Below are 16,310 nucleotides of genomic sequence, written 5' to 3'. Positions count from 1 at the left end.
GAGCACCGGCGCCCACAGCCCTGGAGTTCTCTATCCCCAGCAGGCACGGGGCCACGGCTTCTGTCCAAACGGACCATGAAATCTGGTCTTTTGTGTACTTTTATCCTATTCTATACAGATTTCATGGGGGAGACCAGTGTTTCTCAACTTTACTCACAGAGTTTAATGATTTGTTTTGTTTGGTTTCTGCCTGGGGATTTTCTTGATAATTTCTTTAAGACATTTTGAAATCTTTCCCATGCAAAGAAAAGCAGAGAAGCTCCGGGTGTTTATGAGAGAAACAATGGGGAGCTAGAACGGGGAAACTGGCAGAGAGCTCCCGGTGTTATGCAGAGAACAATGGGGGAGCTAAGAAACGGGGAACATTGTAATACTTAGAAGTATGATAGGGGTCCCTCAGGTTCTGTGGTTACCAGGAGAACTGGAGGTTCTGGTGGAGCTACTGAACTTTGCAGGCACTCTGAGTTGAGATTAGTGGAGAAACTCTGAGGGGTGCAGGAATGCCTGAGAACATGGGGAAGTTAGTCCAGCTGAATGTTTTGGCCTCTGCCAATTGCTGCAGCTCCACAGTTTCCGTGTGTATTGGGTAGAACATTATAACTCATGCAAGTCATGGATTCCACGATTCTTCATATTTCTCTTTAGCTTAACTCTTTTCCCATCCCCTTTCTGCCCCTCCATACACACTTAGATTAAAGAAGTTATGTTGCTGTGGGAAAGGCACCACCACATATGTCTTCTGTAAGTGATGGTTGTCACCTACTCTTGGTTGTCACTCTTTGCATTTTATCTATGCATGCAGATTCTGCTGCCTACAGAAAATGCTGCTGCTTGTTAGAAAATTCTGCTGCTTCCTACATCCCTGAAGATTATACCATCATATTGTTGCCGGCTCAAAGGCCGGCGAACAACAGCAGGTTCGTTGGTGCGTAGCACTAATTATCACACCAGGGTGGAGAAGCAAAAACCAGGTTTATTTGAGCCCAAATAAGGTGCCAGGGAGAAACCATTCTCAAATCCTGCCCACCTGCGCAGGCGGGATCCCAGCATTTATACCCCCCTTGTTTGTGTAAGCCTTTTGTTCGGTTTTTCCCTCACCCCTCCCTTCCCAACAGCAGTTACATTAGGCATTACATTTCAGCGTGTTAGAAAAGTTCTCATCCGCATGTTTATCTCTGGCCTTCACAGCACAAACGCATACAGATTTTTCTCCCCCCTCTCCCCCTCCTCCCCTTCAAACTCCTGCATCTGCAAGCTGAAACAGCTGACAGTTACACATTTTGCTTGCTGTCTGTTAGCATCTTAGGCTGGTTAAAGTTCACAGCATGGAAGACCTCTGGTTCACTCAGGCCTGTAGTCACAACTTTGGTTTACTTAGGCCTAGTGACACCAACAATATGAATGGGGGTTAAGGAATTTGCCTCTGCAGAGAATGCGGTAATGGCTGTTCTTTGCTGCCTCTGTAAGGACCCCATTGAGAGAAGGTCTTGGCTGGGAGTAGGTTGAGGCCAGGGACAATGAGTCAATCCAGGGTTATTACCATGTTTGTATACAGATGTTCAAGTAAGTTAACAATGAGAACTTTTGACCTGTGAATAGGCCCTCTCCACTTCACTGACTGATAGCAAAGTGCAGAGGAAAGATTGATTGGTTGCTACTTCTGATGTCACAATGATGCTACTTATGAATCACCTGAGTTACTGAGCAAATTGCACAGGAAAGTTTGATTGGTTGGTTCTTCTGATGTCACAATGATGCTATTTGTAAATCACCTGAGTTACTGGTATAGCTCTGTCACCATCACCTCTGTTGAGACTGTTGAGAGCTTTTTAGTAACTAGGGAATACATGAAGAGTTTGGGGTCTTCTGTCATTGAAATAATCAAAGCCAAGAATAAGGTGAGAGAACAAGCAGTGAATTTTATTAATATTGTGATTAAAAAAAAACTTGTTAGCTGATTGAATGGATGGGTGGGGGGATGAGGGATTGTACCTGACTTACTGAAAGCTAACAGCTCTCTTCTCTACCCTGCTATCTGCTTGGTCAAGAACTTTATAGATGAGACACAAAAACCAATTTTCTGATTTACAGACTGTTTCAGCAAAATCTGACAATCTCAAGCAGCAGAACTACATACAAAAAGCAAACATTCCTATTTTCTTCCAGAATTGTATATAATAATTTCTCTAACATTACTTAGTACACATTTCACTAACACAATTCATTACACAGTTCTCCAACAAAGCTTAACTATGTATGTGCTTGCTAATGGTGGCTCCATAATTTACAGTTGAGCTTTAGAGTTACAAACACCAGAGATACAAACTGATCAGTCAACCACACAAATCTCGTTTGGAACCGGAAGAACATAATTAGGCAGCAGCAGAGACACATCCCTTCTACCCCACCCCACCCCCGGCTAAAAAAGGCAAATACAGCACTGTACTGTGTTAAATTACTAAAAAATGAAGGGAAAGCAGCATTTTTTCTTCTGCATAGTTAAGTTGGAAAGCTATGTTAAGACAATGTTCAGTTGTAAACTTCTGAAAGAACAACCATCATGTTTTGTTCAGAGTTACGAACAACGTCCATTCGAGTTGGTAACTCTGAGGTTCTACTGTATATTTAAGTCCACCATTTCCCTATGCCCTTAAAAGATTTAAATAGCTTTATATGAGCTAAAACATCTCATACTTTTGCTTATGCAGCACCAGCACAGGCAGAAGTTAATAAAGCCTATTAGTAGAACTGTATTGCAGTCTGTGAGGCTGGTACATAAACAAGAAAAGAGAACAGTGCTGTCCACTTAGAGTCACAGACCTGCATGATCCAGGACAGATTTTTCTCTATCCTTTGGACCCTCTAAATTCTGGTGGTACCTCTGGATCCCTTCCATGACAGGAAAGAATTCAGTAATGGCTGTTCTTTGCTGCCTCTGTAAGGACCCCATTGAGAGAAGGTCTTGGCTGGGAGTAGGTTGAGGCCAGGGACAATGAGTCAATCCAGGGTTATTACCATGTTTGTATACAGATGTTCAAGTAAGTTAACAATGAGAACTTTTGACCTGTGAATAGGCCCTCTCCACTTCACTGACTGATAGCAAAGTGCAGAGGAAAGATTGATTGGTTGCTACTTCTGATGTCACAATGATGCTACTTATGAATCACCTGAGTTACTGAGCAAATTGCACAGGAAAGTTTGATTGGTTGGTTCTTCTGATGTCACAATGATGCTACTTGTAAATCACCTGAGTTACTGGTATAGCTCTGTCACCATCACCTCTGTTGAGACTGTTGAGAGCTTTTAGTAACTAGGGAATACATGAAGAGTTTGGGGTCTTCTGTCATTGAAATAATCAAAGCCAAGAATAAGGTGAGAGAACAAGCAGTGAATTTTATTAATATTGTGATTTTTAAAAAAATGTCTCTGGCAAAGTAAGAAACTATTTTATGCAAAAAATAATGTAATCTAAAGTGTAACTCTGCTGAACTTGGAAAGTAGATTCATTTATTATACTGTGAAACCGGGATTTTTAGTTCCACTTTAAATGCAAACGTCAACCTGTTGGGTGAAAACCAAATCCACTTCAATTTAGGCTTAAACAATTTATTTTAGCCTTTATTATATATGTTTTTAGACAATGCTACTATCACGTATGAATTACATAAACATGCAAAAAAAGATAAGGCAAGACAAGAAAGTGCTCAAGTTATCTTTCTTGGGGACAGGGTGACTCTTCTCAAATCTCTGCTATGCTTGGCTATTTTTCCTCTGTCTCTTCTCCACTATTATGTCAATCATCTATTTTTTAATCCTCTGTTCTGTATCTTTGCGCAGACTCAGTAGAGGAAGCTACCTCATCTGTGTCTTTATGCATATATATTCTACTCTAACCCCCTAATTAAAGGCAGGGGCAGCTCTAGTAATCCGGCCGCCCCAAGCAGGGCGGCATGCCGCAGGGGGCGCGCTGCCGGATGCTATATACGGGATGCTGAAGATTATACCATCATATGAATGGAGGTTAAGAATTTGCCTCTGCAGAGGTACGGTAATGGCTGTTCTTTGCTACCTCTGTGAGGACCCCATTGAGAGAAGGTCTTGGCTGCGAGTAGGTTGAGGCCAGGGACAATGAGTCAATCCAGGGTTATTACCATGTTTGTATACAGATGTTCAAGTAAGTTAACGATGAGAACTTTTGACCTGTGAATAGGCCCTCTCCACTTCACTGACTGATAGCAAAGTGCAGAGGAAAGATTGATTGGTTGCTGCTTCTGATGTCACAGTGATGCTACTTGTAAATTACCTGAGTTACTGGCATAGCTGTCACCATAACCTCTAGCTGTGACTGTTGAGAGCTTTTCTTATTATAGTCTAGCTTCTTTACATGAGTTTGAAATCCGATTGAATTGCAGATTATATTAGTAAATATGTTCAAAATAGTTCAGTAATTTTTTTCTGATCAATCAATGTGCCGATTCTCTGTAAATTTAAAGTTGCATTGAATTTATCTCCTGTGCCTAAAAACTTATTAAAACTTTAGCACACACTTGTCTTCTAGCCAAGTGTAATCTGTTCTCAGTTTGGTATGGGATACCTGTGTGAGTGTTCACTAAGTCATGGAACACTGTAAGGAGTTTTGGGGCAGAGACCATGACTTCCTCGTATGTATGTCGTTTTTTGTTGTTGTTTTTTTTTAAACACTGCCTACTAAAGTGGGATTTCAATCCTGATTGCGGGGGCGGGATTGCTATTGTAGTACAAATAATAAATATTACCCTTGCATCACTGTGATTTATGATTAAACTTTGTATAGCGTGAAATGTTGGAGCAAAAAATGGACGACCTACTGAGTCATCAGAGACAATTTGTCGAAAATAATCGTCGGTCCTTAGAACAGAAAATAAAAGAAAAGGAAAAGGTAAGACAAGACCCATTTTTCACAAGTTTAAAGTTGCCTCCAGACTGCTATTACCAGAGCGAACAAGTTGTTCATTGAGTATTTGTCCATGTAGAAGAAAAAACGCTGACGATTCCATATTTGATGTGTGCGCCCACATGCACGCTGTCAGAATTTTTCGCCGTAATGGTACCCCAGGGCCAGCTTTGGCAACCTCTGAGCCCTGTGCTTATGCGCCGGTACATGGGGCCCTGCTGGTCCCACGCCCTCTCAGTTCCTTGAATGGATCTGTATTTGTTAGTGAAACAATTTACTGGCCTACCACGAATTAAGTTGACTAAAGCCATGTTCCCTAGCTGGTGATAATAGTAGTCTGGTGGTTATAACTTGGTAAGAGGAAGTGAATCCGTATTTCTTCAAGGTAGGCTGGGCAGGCAGGCTACCAATGTGTTCACCTCTAATTTATAGTTCGATGACAAAAAATAAAATCAGAAAAAAGTTTGAACATTTTGCTAATAATTTGCTCACTTCTTCCTGAGTTTGACCCTCCCCGCCTGCATTCTTCTGCTCCTGGCAGGCCAAGCCAGGGTAGGAGTGGGCCTTTGGAAAGGGTCTGAGGGCAGAGAGGCTGGGTATAATAAGGGGGTGGGGAGACATAAAGATTTGGGGAAATGGATCACTGGGATCCAAGAGGGTGGGGACTTCATAGGATGGGTCTCTGGCTGGCAATGAGAGTGGGAACAGGCTGTGGGGGAGCTTGAGGACATGGGATGGAGCAGGTGTCTTGCTGGAGGATAGGAGGGTGCTTAGGAGAAAGCTGAGGGGAAGCACTAGCACTTCACTATCTTCTCCAGCTGACAAACCTGCTATGATTTGTTAGAGGGGAGTCCTGCAGCTGCTGCCAAGAGAAGTTTGGCAGAGAGGTTTGTTGCCAGGAGACGCCACTAGTGCTTTCCCTCCCTATCTTCCTCTGCTTTCTGCTCCCCCACTCAGCCCTCTCTTTTCCTTACCAACCCCAACACCCCCGACTAAAAGTCCTGTGCCCCTCATAGCCCTATTCCCTCATATAAATCCCCTCTCAAATTCATGTAGAGCCCCAACCATAAGGACCGTGGGGCCTGGAAGAAGCCTCAAAAACGAATTATACCCAGATGGATATCTACTTTGCATCTCCTAATGGTTGCAGGAGATGGGCTAGATTCCTAAGGATCTTAGGAGGTGTGCATTAGTGAAGTTCTGCTCCCCCAGACCTGAGGCGGGAGGAGTCAATGCCCCTCTACCAAACTTCTGTTGCTGCCCAGTCATGTGTTAAGTCAAATTGAAAATAACTAAGGCATTTTCCTCATGAAAAACATTTTGACAGCAATAAGCTAAACATGTAATCATAGCAAAGAAGGGAATTCCCCGCACCCCAAAGGATCATGATTATTGGGGATTAGTCTGGTTGCTTAGTTGTAATGCTCAATGTTGTTATGGAGATCTACTTTTGAATCGATATATAAGCTTCATTCCATTATTTGCTAGTATTTTTTGATCCACCTGTCTTGGTGTAGCAGATGAAGTAGGCTACTCTGATTGGCCAAAGTGAGTCATGGCCATTAGTGGCCATAACAGAATTTATGCTTTACTTAAAAATGGGTTTTAAACTCTTTTTGCTTCTGTCAGAGAGCGCTTTAGTGTAATTAGTAACTTTTTAAAGAGGCAATTTACAGTCCCTCCCCCACGTTTTCCAGTGTTAATAGTTATAGTAACTTGACAAGAAACATGTAAATATAGTGTTTCTCTCCTACCCTCCCCCCAGTCTTCTACATTTCTAAGAAGTGTTTCATCAGCTACATGACTTACTGACAGGGGATCTGCCGTGCGACCAGATAAACCAGGACTTGCAGCAAGCCAACGATGCTCTACGAGCAGAACTCAACAAAGTAGGATTTTTAATATCTGAACTATTCAAATGGAAGTGGTGATGCTGAGTTTTTATTTTATGTAAAATTTAACTGTCCTCTTTATTGTGCTTGAAGATCTATACATGACTAATATTTAAGTGCAACTAAAAATATCACAGGTCAGAGCAAGCTGCAGTATGTTCCTGTCACAGGGTGAGCTGGTCCATTAAAAGACTGGGGCACAGCTGCACCTTTGTCAGGTTTAGCCCATCTCCCTGTATGATGGGAATAAATACAAGGGTCATGTGACAGAAGCATGCATCTAAACCGGGCCTGCTGGCAGGTAAAAGGGCAGCCTGTGGTCATTCAAGAGAGAGAGACCCCTCCCCCCTGCCCCACAAGTTCAGAGAGAGACTCTCTCGTTAGAGCCCAGGCAGAGGGCCTGTGAAGAGGACAGGTGACAATTTTCCAGAACTCCAAGGCAGAAGCCTTTGGGGAAAGAGAATTACAAGGAACTGGAAACTGTGCAGGGATAAGCCTCCATTGATGGACTTGCAGGATGCAGAAGTCCCAGCTAGGAGAGGGTGGGACTACAAGGATGGGCCTGCTCTGATCAAGACCTGGAAAAACTTGAGGCATTATATGCGGAAAAGAATAATTGAGGCTGGTTAAGGGTATGTTTGAGTCTTGTGTTATGATAATAAACCAACCTGGAAGAGAGCACTACTGTAAAATCACCACATGTGATATCTGGTTTGATGCAAGATTAAAGGTAAACTGAGGTAGCAGATGGGCCCAAAGGCAATCTGGGGTAATGCCCTACCAACCTTCCCGTTAGCCGTGTTCGGTTATGAGCACGGCTTCTTTTCTATCCACACTCTCTAATAGAAAACTGCTTTTTTATTTATGATAGACATGGTCTACACTGACTTCATACAGAGGTTCTAAATTTGTCCACGATAGCTGTCCGGCATAGCTATGTGTCATCCTAGCTGTGTGAGCACATTAATCAAACCTTTTCTACAGAGGTGGTTAGTATTTTCTCTACACATACTCTTCTTTCCAGGTTTACTCTTGAAACACTCGATTCATACTCAAACTTGGACATCTATAGGTTTTTATCCAGAAAAGCCTACTCCTTTCTAGAATGGAACTAGGTTATTTCATTCTCATTTTTTACTTCCTTTTTAATTTGGAGTACTATGGAGCTATTATGACTGATATAAAACAGGTTAAAAAGGTTGAAAACCAGTTAGAATTTGGTGGTGGTACAGTTATGATCTTGTTAACTTCCTGGTTTAGATAGCGACATAACAGGGTCGGCAACCTTTCAGAAGTGGTGTGCCGAGTCTTCATTTATTCACTCTAATTTAAGGTTTTGCGTGCCAGTAATACAATTTAACGTTTTTAGAAGGTCTCTTTCTATAAGTCTATAATATATAACTAAACTATTGGTGTATGTAAAGTAAAAAAGGTTTTTAAAATGTTTAAGAAGCTTCATTTAAAATTAAATTAAAATGCAGAGGCCTCTGGACCAGTGGCCAGGACCCAGGCAGTGTGAGTGCCACTGAAAATCAGCTCGTGTGCCGTCTGTGGCACGCATGCCATAAGTTGCCTATCCTTGCGATATAAAGTCAGGTGATAAATTTAAGATAGAGGATAGCACGACACTAATTTCCCTTCCCCTGAAGAATGTGGTTATGGAGACAGAGGTGCAAGCTGAGTGTCTTTGTTGGTCCATAAATATGGGGAATTAAGATGTACAAATACTGGTTTTTCACAACATGTAACCTATTCCTTGAGTATATAGTAAGTGGAAAAGGTAGAGTAATTTGTCAATCTCTTGGTATTTGGATTGTACCGAATTGAGTCTAGTTTGGTATTGATCCTTTCTGTTTGTTGGCTGTTCAATGGCATATTTGGTGATAGCTGATCATCAGTCCAACACCTAAATGTTACCTCTCAAATGAGCAGCTGAGGACTGAGTGGGAATGGGGAAGCATCTTCTAAGCCCAATAGGTGCTCGCTTTGACAAAATATGTTATGTTAAAAAAAATGGAGAGCAAGTGTTAAATCTGCTGCCCTTATGATTGAGCTTAAAAGAAAGCACTGGTTAGGATTCCCAATGATTACCAGACTGTACTATGACTATGGCTTAAATTATGAATATATTTATACATTACAACTATATACTTGAAAATGTGCCTGAAAATATTGTTCATAACCTTGCCCAGTCTTGAGTTAAAGATTTATGTTACCTTAACCTGTACTGTTTTTGGTATGATACATTATCTAGAACCCAGGACTGGACAGTGAAAGGAGGATGGATTTTTCAGATATTTGGGCTTTTTTTAATTGCACTTTTTTAAAGCCATTATGCTGAGTTTCAAGGTTTAGGGCCAAATTCTGCTCTTAGTTATACAACACAGAAGTCAACAGTTACTCCAAACTTCTCTTTCTGTAGGAGGAAGCAGAACGTAGCTTATTCTTTTGGCTTTGTTTTCTAAGGTATCTCTGGAGCTCATCATTGAAAGGGACATCAGGAATTTTTAATTTTTTAAAATAGATTCAATATAACTACAAATAAAATGTGATGTGTTTTCCTCATAGGCAATAGCAGTGAAACACTGTTTGGAAAAGGACTCCAGTGAGCTTAACACAGAAGCTGTGCAGAGCAGAACAGGCTTTACTAGCAAACCAGTCAAAGGAACTGGAATAATGAATAATTTAAACTGGAAATCAGTAAGAACTGGTGCCATTTATGCCTTACCGACTCCCAGGGGAACTCTGCAAGCTCTATGTTGGAGAATAGTGTATTTCCACCAGAAGTTGTGTTTCGATACTGTCTTATTCTGGCTGTCCTTTTTTGGAGCATCTTAAAAGACTGTGACAAAGTTCCTCCTCTGCCTTGGTGGGTCCTGCACTTATTGGCGGATTTGCTCACCTCAGATATTCAGGGCAGCCCTCAGTTTGGCCAGTTTTATGGCTCAAACCTGCCATTCACTCAGCTAACCACATCACTTGCCAGCATGGGGAAAAGGAAGGAGAACAATCCCCACAGTCTCTGCTGACCCACCTAGTGGGCCAGGGAGACAGGCCAGGGATCTTCGCCTCTGGTGGGACCCACAGTCCAAGTCAACTCCTCTTATATCCAGTAGGAGGGAGGGGAATGAGGGGAACCCAGGCCCTCCCTCTACTCTGGGTTTCAGCCCAGGGCCCTGTGGATCGCAGCTGTCTACAGTGTTCCGTGTAACACCTGTGTGACAGCTACAACTCCCTGGGCTACTTCCCCATAGCCTCCTCCCAACATCTTCTTTATCCTCACTACAGGACCTTCCTCGTGATGCCAGATAGCGTTTGTACTCCTCAGTTCTCCAGCCGCAGGCCCTCTCTCTCTCAGCACTGCGCACCCTTCACTGACTGAAGTGAGGTCCTTTTTAAACCAGGTGTCCTAATTAGCCTGCCTGCCTTCATTGGTTCCAGCAAATTCCTGATTTTTCTGGAACTGCCCCTGTTATCTTACCCAGGGAAAAGGGACCTGCTTAATCGGGGGCTAATATATTTGCCTTCTCTCATTCTCCTGTAGCGGCCCCTGCCCCATGGACCCAACCGCCTCCGTGCCCCTTCATCATAAGCCATCTGCACGACTTAAAGCCGGTTCATTTCAGACCACGCCAAGGAAACATCTATACGCGCTCGTGCTCCACACTCTGCACTTCCTCACCTTTGTCCCCACCTGACACAAAGTGGAGGGACCTCCTGCCACCTCTAGAGGGTGAGGAGCCCGGTGGGCCAGCCTATACTCCACCCTGCTCCCAAGGCCCGCCGGGGATGTCAGTTGGTCGCTTCTTCACAAGGGTCTGAGCACGAGCGTGTAATTGGTGCAGTTCACCCCCATCCTGGACACCTGCCCTTTCTGCTGCGTGAGGGAGACTCTGGTGCACGTTTACCTGGTGTACGCCAAGCTGCAGCCTCTATTCTGTCTCCTCACAGATATCCTGTTGCATTTCTGGCTGCACTTTCCCCCTCATTTCCTTATTTATGCACTGCCTATCGGTGGCCTCACAAAGTCACGGGACCTCCTGGTCAACCTCCTCCTGGCCCTGGCTAAAATGGCCATCTATAAAACCAGGGAGAGGAGGTTGGCCGATGGAGTCTCCTGTAACTGTGGGGCCTCTTTCCGGTCCTCCATCCATTCATGCAACCGGGCAGAAATCCTCTGGGAGGCGTCCACTGACTCCCTTCATGCCTTCGAGGAGCAGTGGGCGCTGTCCGGGGTTCTCTGCTCGGTGTCCCCATCTGGTTCCCTTCGTTTGAGCCTTTGACAGCATGTCTGTCCCTGTTATTTCATTAGTTGTCCCCTGAAACCACTTGGTTTCCAGGTCTTGTTGATCCCCCCCTTAAGGCTGGGGGGATCTTTTAGCAGTGGGCTCCCCACTTCCTGCATCCCAATAGGATCACTCTCCTGTAGCCCTCTGGCCCGACCCTGTCACAAGACCTATAGCTGTGATACAAGATAAGGCCCCGATCTTGCAGTTTTTTCAATTAATTCCATGTGTACTGACCCCAGGCCAAAAATTGGTTGTATGGTCAGAGTTTAAAAAATGATTTTGCACCAGCATACTACAGATAGGGTTACAGTTCATATGGAATTATTTGTTTAATCTAATTATGTAGTATGGTTCAAGAGACTCTTTGTTTAGTCCTAAAAAATAGACTATATTAAATATCTGAGTTCATTTGGAACTTCTAGAATCAGTAGCTGCTTCCTAAGTATAAGTGTGTTTTGCCTAATTCTAAGATTTCATGGAGGAGTGGGTACTTTTTTGGTCACACAATCAATTTAAAGCAAGAGAAAATCCCCCAAATGATTTATACATTTTAACTTTTTCAAGGACTATAGACTAGCATTATCAACAAAATTCTAACTATGAAGCCAGATCCTGCTCTGGCATATATCAGCATAGCTCCATTGAAATCAGTAAAGTTATTCCAATTTACACAAAAAGCATCTGGCTGTAACTTTTGATTTTTAAAAAACCTTGATTGTAGATTAAAAGATTTTTCCTTTAATTTGGCATTAGAAGGAAAATGAAAGGGAAGAGAACTCAAAATAGTCGTAGAAGCAACATCAGTGACTAGGTTTTTTTAAGTTCTTCTAATGTGCCAATTGCTGTTGTATCTGAAAGCTTTCCAGAGTTAAGAATAATTAAGTGACTAGCATCTGTTATTTGAGGTTTCTATTTCTCCCATATCCCCCAGAGCACTTTTCAACCTGTGGTGCACAGACCTCTGGGAGTTTGCAGACTGTCTAAGGGGTTCTCGAAAGGTTGTCGTTACAACGGAACAGTGGTTTTCAAGCCGTGGCCTGTGGGGGTCCACAGACTATATCTAAGATTTCCAAAGAGGTCTGCACCTTCATTTGAAATTTTCTAGGGTCTGCAAATGGAAAAGAGGTTGAAAACCACTGTCCCAGAGGGCAAAGTGTGGAGGGCGGGAGCGGGCGCGGGGAGTGTAAATACGAAAAATGGTGATGTTAGTTGTCATTCTAAGTTTTTGCAGGAGTGAATTTCATAGTATTGGGCCAGCTCCTGAAAAAGCCCTGTCTGCTGCATCTGCTAGTTTTACTTCTGATGTGTAGACAGTTGTTCCTGAGGAACACAGCTACTGAAGTCTGAGAGAGTAAGATGGTATATTGGGCCCATTTCCTTTACAGCTTTGAAAATAAAGACCGAGATTTGATTCAGTGTTCTGTTGGGGAATGAGCGGAGTGAGTGAAACATAGGACTGATGTACTCAAGTGAACCTGTATTACTGAGGAGGTGTGCTGCTGTGTTCTGTAACTCTTGCAGATTTTGCAGGGCAGAAGCATTCAAGTCTAAATACATTGGATTGCGATGATTCAAGCAAGAGTTAATGATGGCCTATGCGATTGAGGCCAAATTGTAAATACAAATGATGGGATGTAGCCTTACCAGATTAAGGTAGGAGAATGCATTTCTTGTAAATGGTTTTGTGAACGTCCTGCATCAGAGCATGGGATTTTTTTGTGCAGCTATGTTAGGTTGTTGGTTCCAGCTTTTTGTTGAATGCTTCTTAATCAGAGCCACTTGTGCTGAGTCACAGCAAGAGGGCTGTGAGTTTCAGCCATTTAAACCCCTTGAATTTTGTTGATATTTTGAACACAGGAAGCTGAGAATTCATACAGCTTTGAAACATTTGTCATACATCAGCATTGTCTGAAAATGTTGTCGCTTGACACCTGTGTCTTTTAGAATGATTGATAGAGTGTGTGTGTGTGTGTGTGTGTGTGTGTGTGTGTGTGTGTGTGTGTGTGTGTGTGTTTGTTACGGTATAGCAGTTGGACAGTTTGGACTAGAAGGTTGTGAGACAAAAGGAAAATAACTGGAAGCATCAACGGTTTTAGTTATGTTCTTTGGGTGACTTGTTTAAATAGCTGAAAATACAGACTTGCTGTGTCGGCAAGGTTTTAATTTGTTTTCCATCCAGACCCTCCCTTTTCTTGAATTTGGCTTCTGCGCACTGGTGCCCATCTGCTCGTAGTAAGTAGATGAAGAAATGATGGCTTGCTTCCAGTAGATTCCCACCAGTGCCATGCCGTCTGTTACCCAGCAATGCAGGAGTTGGGTGGAAGGAGTTAGTTTCTTAGAAATAACTTTTATTTCAGTTCCCAGGTAGGACATAGTTGTATGGGGTATTTTAACTTTTCTTAAAATATTTGGAAAAAAAGATGCTTAGAAAATGTACTATCCCGAGCCCCCAGGTATTACTGACTAATAATACTTTACTTCAAATGCTACCTTGCTACCAAGAGCAACTTCATATATTTGACTCATCCACGCTGAGAGATGGGTGGTCTGAGAACAGGAGCTAGAACTGGAAAGTTCTCCTGTGTTCTGATACTGACTCCCCTCTGTGGCTTTGGGCAAGTCACTTAACTTCACTGACGCTCAGTTTTTGTGGGCTGAATTCTATCCTGTGTCAAGATCTGCTATAGGCAGGCACCAGAGAACTGGTTGTAGCTCCCTGGTTCCGTATCCTGAGCCACCTAAGTACTGCTGTGATCTGTGCCAGCTGGGAGACGTCCCAAAAGGATTGTCTGCCCTCTGAGGACTGCCAAGAGTGCCGTTTGTGTTCCTAACTCATGTATATGTTTCCAGAGTCTTCATGGGACTCAGATGGGTAGTATTCCACATCACACTACTCTCAGTTTATTGACTTAATCAACTGTTTTGTAACTAATGTTTTGTTGTAGGAAATGGAGGAAAAAAACCTTCTTCGCTGCCAGTCTGATCAAAAATCTCAAGAAATCCATCAGCTGCAAGAAGAACTGAAAACAGCTAAACAGTTTCTGAAGGAGACCCAGAATTATGCGGAAGAGATGAAAAGTGAGATACACATTTCTACCTATTTAAATCCTGTTGCAAACTATTACTTCAGTGTGGAAGTTCTTTAAACCTCATTATCAATGGTGATTTGAAGAATACCCAAGGAAAAAAAGTTCCCTTTGTGTGATATAGTTAAATTAACTTTCAGCTAATACACGCAATTCTCTTTCCAAACTGAGATGGAACTTCTTTATACAAATATATAGTACTAACTCATAAAATTATATGGTTTTAAAGCAATTTAAAATGAGGAATAAATATGTCCCAAAGAGAACTATATGGTCAGCATATTAAATACTACAATGTGCTCCTGTGTTTTAAAATCCCAAGCAAACAAATATACCTCAAACTATTATCCTTTTAGCTTGTGTATGGACGCCATCAAGCTTAAACGTGGTGAAATGTTACCTGCCGAGCCGTAATTTGACTTTTCCCTACATTTGTCTATTTGGTTGGGAAAATGCAATTTGCAGATTGAGGTTTAAGAGAACAGGTAATTCTGCTAAATAGCCATTGTAAAGAAGGAGACTGCTCCCGCTTATCCCTGTAGAAGTCTAACCTTACTTAATGAGATTTCAAAATTAAATGTATGGACCCAGTCCTGCTCCCATTTTAATCAGTATTTTGCACTCTCAATCCATGAGGCCATCCAAATAAGTGCTTTGTGTTTTGATCTTATTCTTGGCAAGTGGCAGCACTTTCGCTAGCTAATAAAATGTAACGCCTTCTAAGTCCATTTTCTTGCTTTCGCTATCTTCTAGCTGTGGTTCTTACGGTGTCAAATGGTAGCATTATCTCCATTTTCTGAAGGAATAATTATGAACAAAAATAAGTCAGAAGATGTTTGTGCTGTAGCTGTGCACTGCAACCAACAATACCTCGTCTTAATTGAAACATAACTGAATGTGGGTGCTCAGAGTCCTAGGCTGTCACCCTTAACCCCCGGACAGTTCTTCCTCTCTAACAAGTCTCTGACTATCCTCTCACCCCTGCAGTGCCTCCTTCTGGTCATCCAGGGACTGAGCTCATTTCTAGCTGGAGCATCCTCTGCTGGTCACTATCCCTCTCCTCACTGGCCCCCATGTCCCTCCCAGACCCCAGTGCCCTCCCCGTCAGGCTCCTGCTCCCAGCAGAAATCCACTATCTGGGTCTCCCCACCCCAGGGAATCCCCACCCCCTATTCTCCACCTTGTCTCAGTGGCTACTGCCAGTACCATCTAGCCCCCTTTCACTGAGGCTGACTGCAGTCTGTAATGGCCACTCATCATTGGCTGGGGGATTTGGACCTGCTGCCTTTCCCTGCAACTCAGTACCTCTGTGGGACTAGGACAAGGCCCTGCGGCCTGGGGAGTTGCCAGTCTGGAGCTTTCCCTAGCCCTGCTTCACTCTAGTACCCCAGCAGCCAGGTCCCTCTCCCTTCAGAGCTAGAGGGAGACTGACTGAGTGCCTGGCTCACAGCCCTTTTATAAGGACCAGCTGTGGCCTGATTGGGGACTGGCCCAGCTGTAGCTGCCTCCCCAATCAGCCCAGGCTTGCTGCTTTCCCCAGCCACAGCCCTCTGCAGGGTTGTTCCAACCCCTTCAGGGCTAGAGCGGGCAACCGGCCTGCCACCCCTCCCCCCTTTGAATCACCACCCTAAATAATCCTTCTCCACCCTAGGTGTTGATATATTTCAAATAACTGTTGATTGCTATCATTTCCCTTCCCCTCTGTCTGCTCCTCTTTCTCACCAAGTTCTGGGTCTTGGAGACATTGAATTTTCCTTGTCCTGTAGGAAGGGAATGCGTAGTCTTGTTTCATATGGTAAGTTGGTGTTATTCAATAGAATTCTCTTTGCAATACAGGAAATCTCTTGTATTGCCCATGTCTCTTAATTTTACTCCATACATCAGTTTATCAAACACCTTGAACATTTTTATATATGCTGGATTTTAAAGAGAGGAAAATGGACAAATAGGGCACCAACATTCTTTATCTAGCCATTGGTACTGTTACCTGTCAACCATGAGTTTCAGAGTACAAGCCATCGGACCTCAGGGAAGATGGGCTGTAGAAAGAGTTACAATTGTGAAGCATAGAGCGATTTGACTAGCAGTATGTTCTTTCTGCAAAACTGAA

General features: G+C 43.1%; 1 long non-coding RNA gene across 8 annotated transcripts in view; it reads left to right on the top strand.

Annotated features, from left to right (window-relative positions):
• Positions 1–16,310, top strand: part of LOC120393018 — a 35,843-nt gene that overhangs the window by 13,785 nt on the left and 5,748 nt on the right. For all 8 annotated transcript variants that reach the window (XR_005591870.1, XR_005591866.1, XR_005591865.1 and 5 more), the window contains 3 exons: positions 4,814–4,918; positions 6,699–6,822; positions 14,060–14,192. This is a non-coding gene — a long non-coding RNA (uncharacterized LOC120393018). The remainder of the gene's footprint in view (positions 1–4,813; positions 4,919–6,698; positions 6,823–14,059; positions 14,193–16,310) is intronic.

The sequence above is a fragment of the Mauremys reevesii genome, unplaced genomic scaffold (assembly GCF_016161935.1).
Source record: "Mauremys reevesii isolate NIE-2019 unplaced genomic scaffold, ASM1616193v1 Contig136, whole genome shotgun sequence".
Lineage (NCBI taxonomy): Eukaryota > Metazoa > Chordata > Testudines > Geoemydidae > Mauremys > Mauremys reevesii.
The sequence above is the reverse complement of the archived record's forward strand: the minus strand, read 5'-3'. Positions and strand labels throughout refer to the sequence as shown.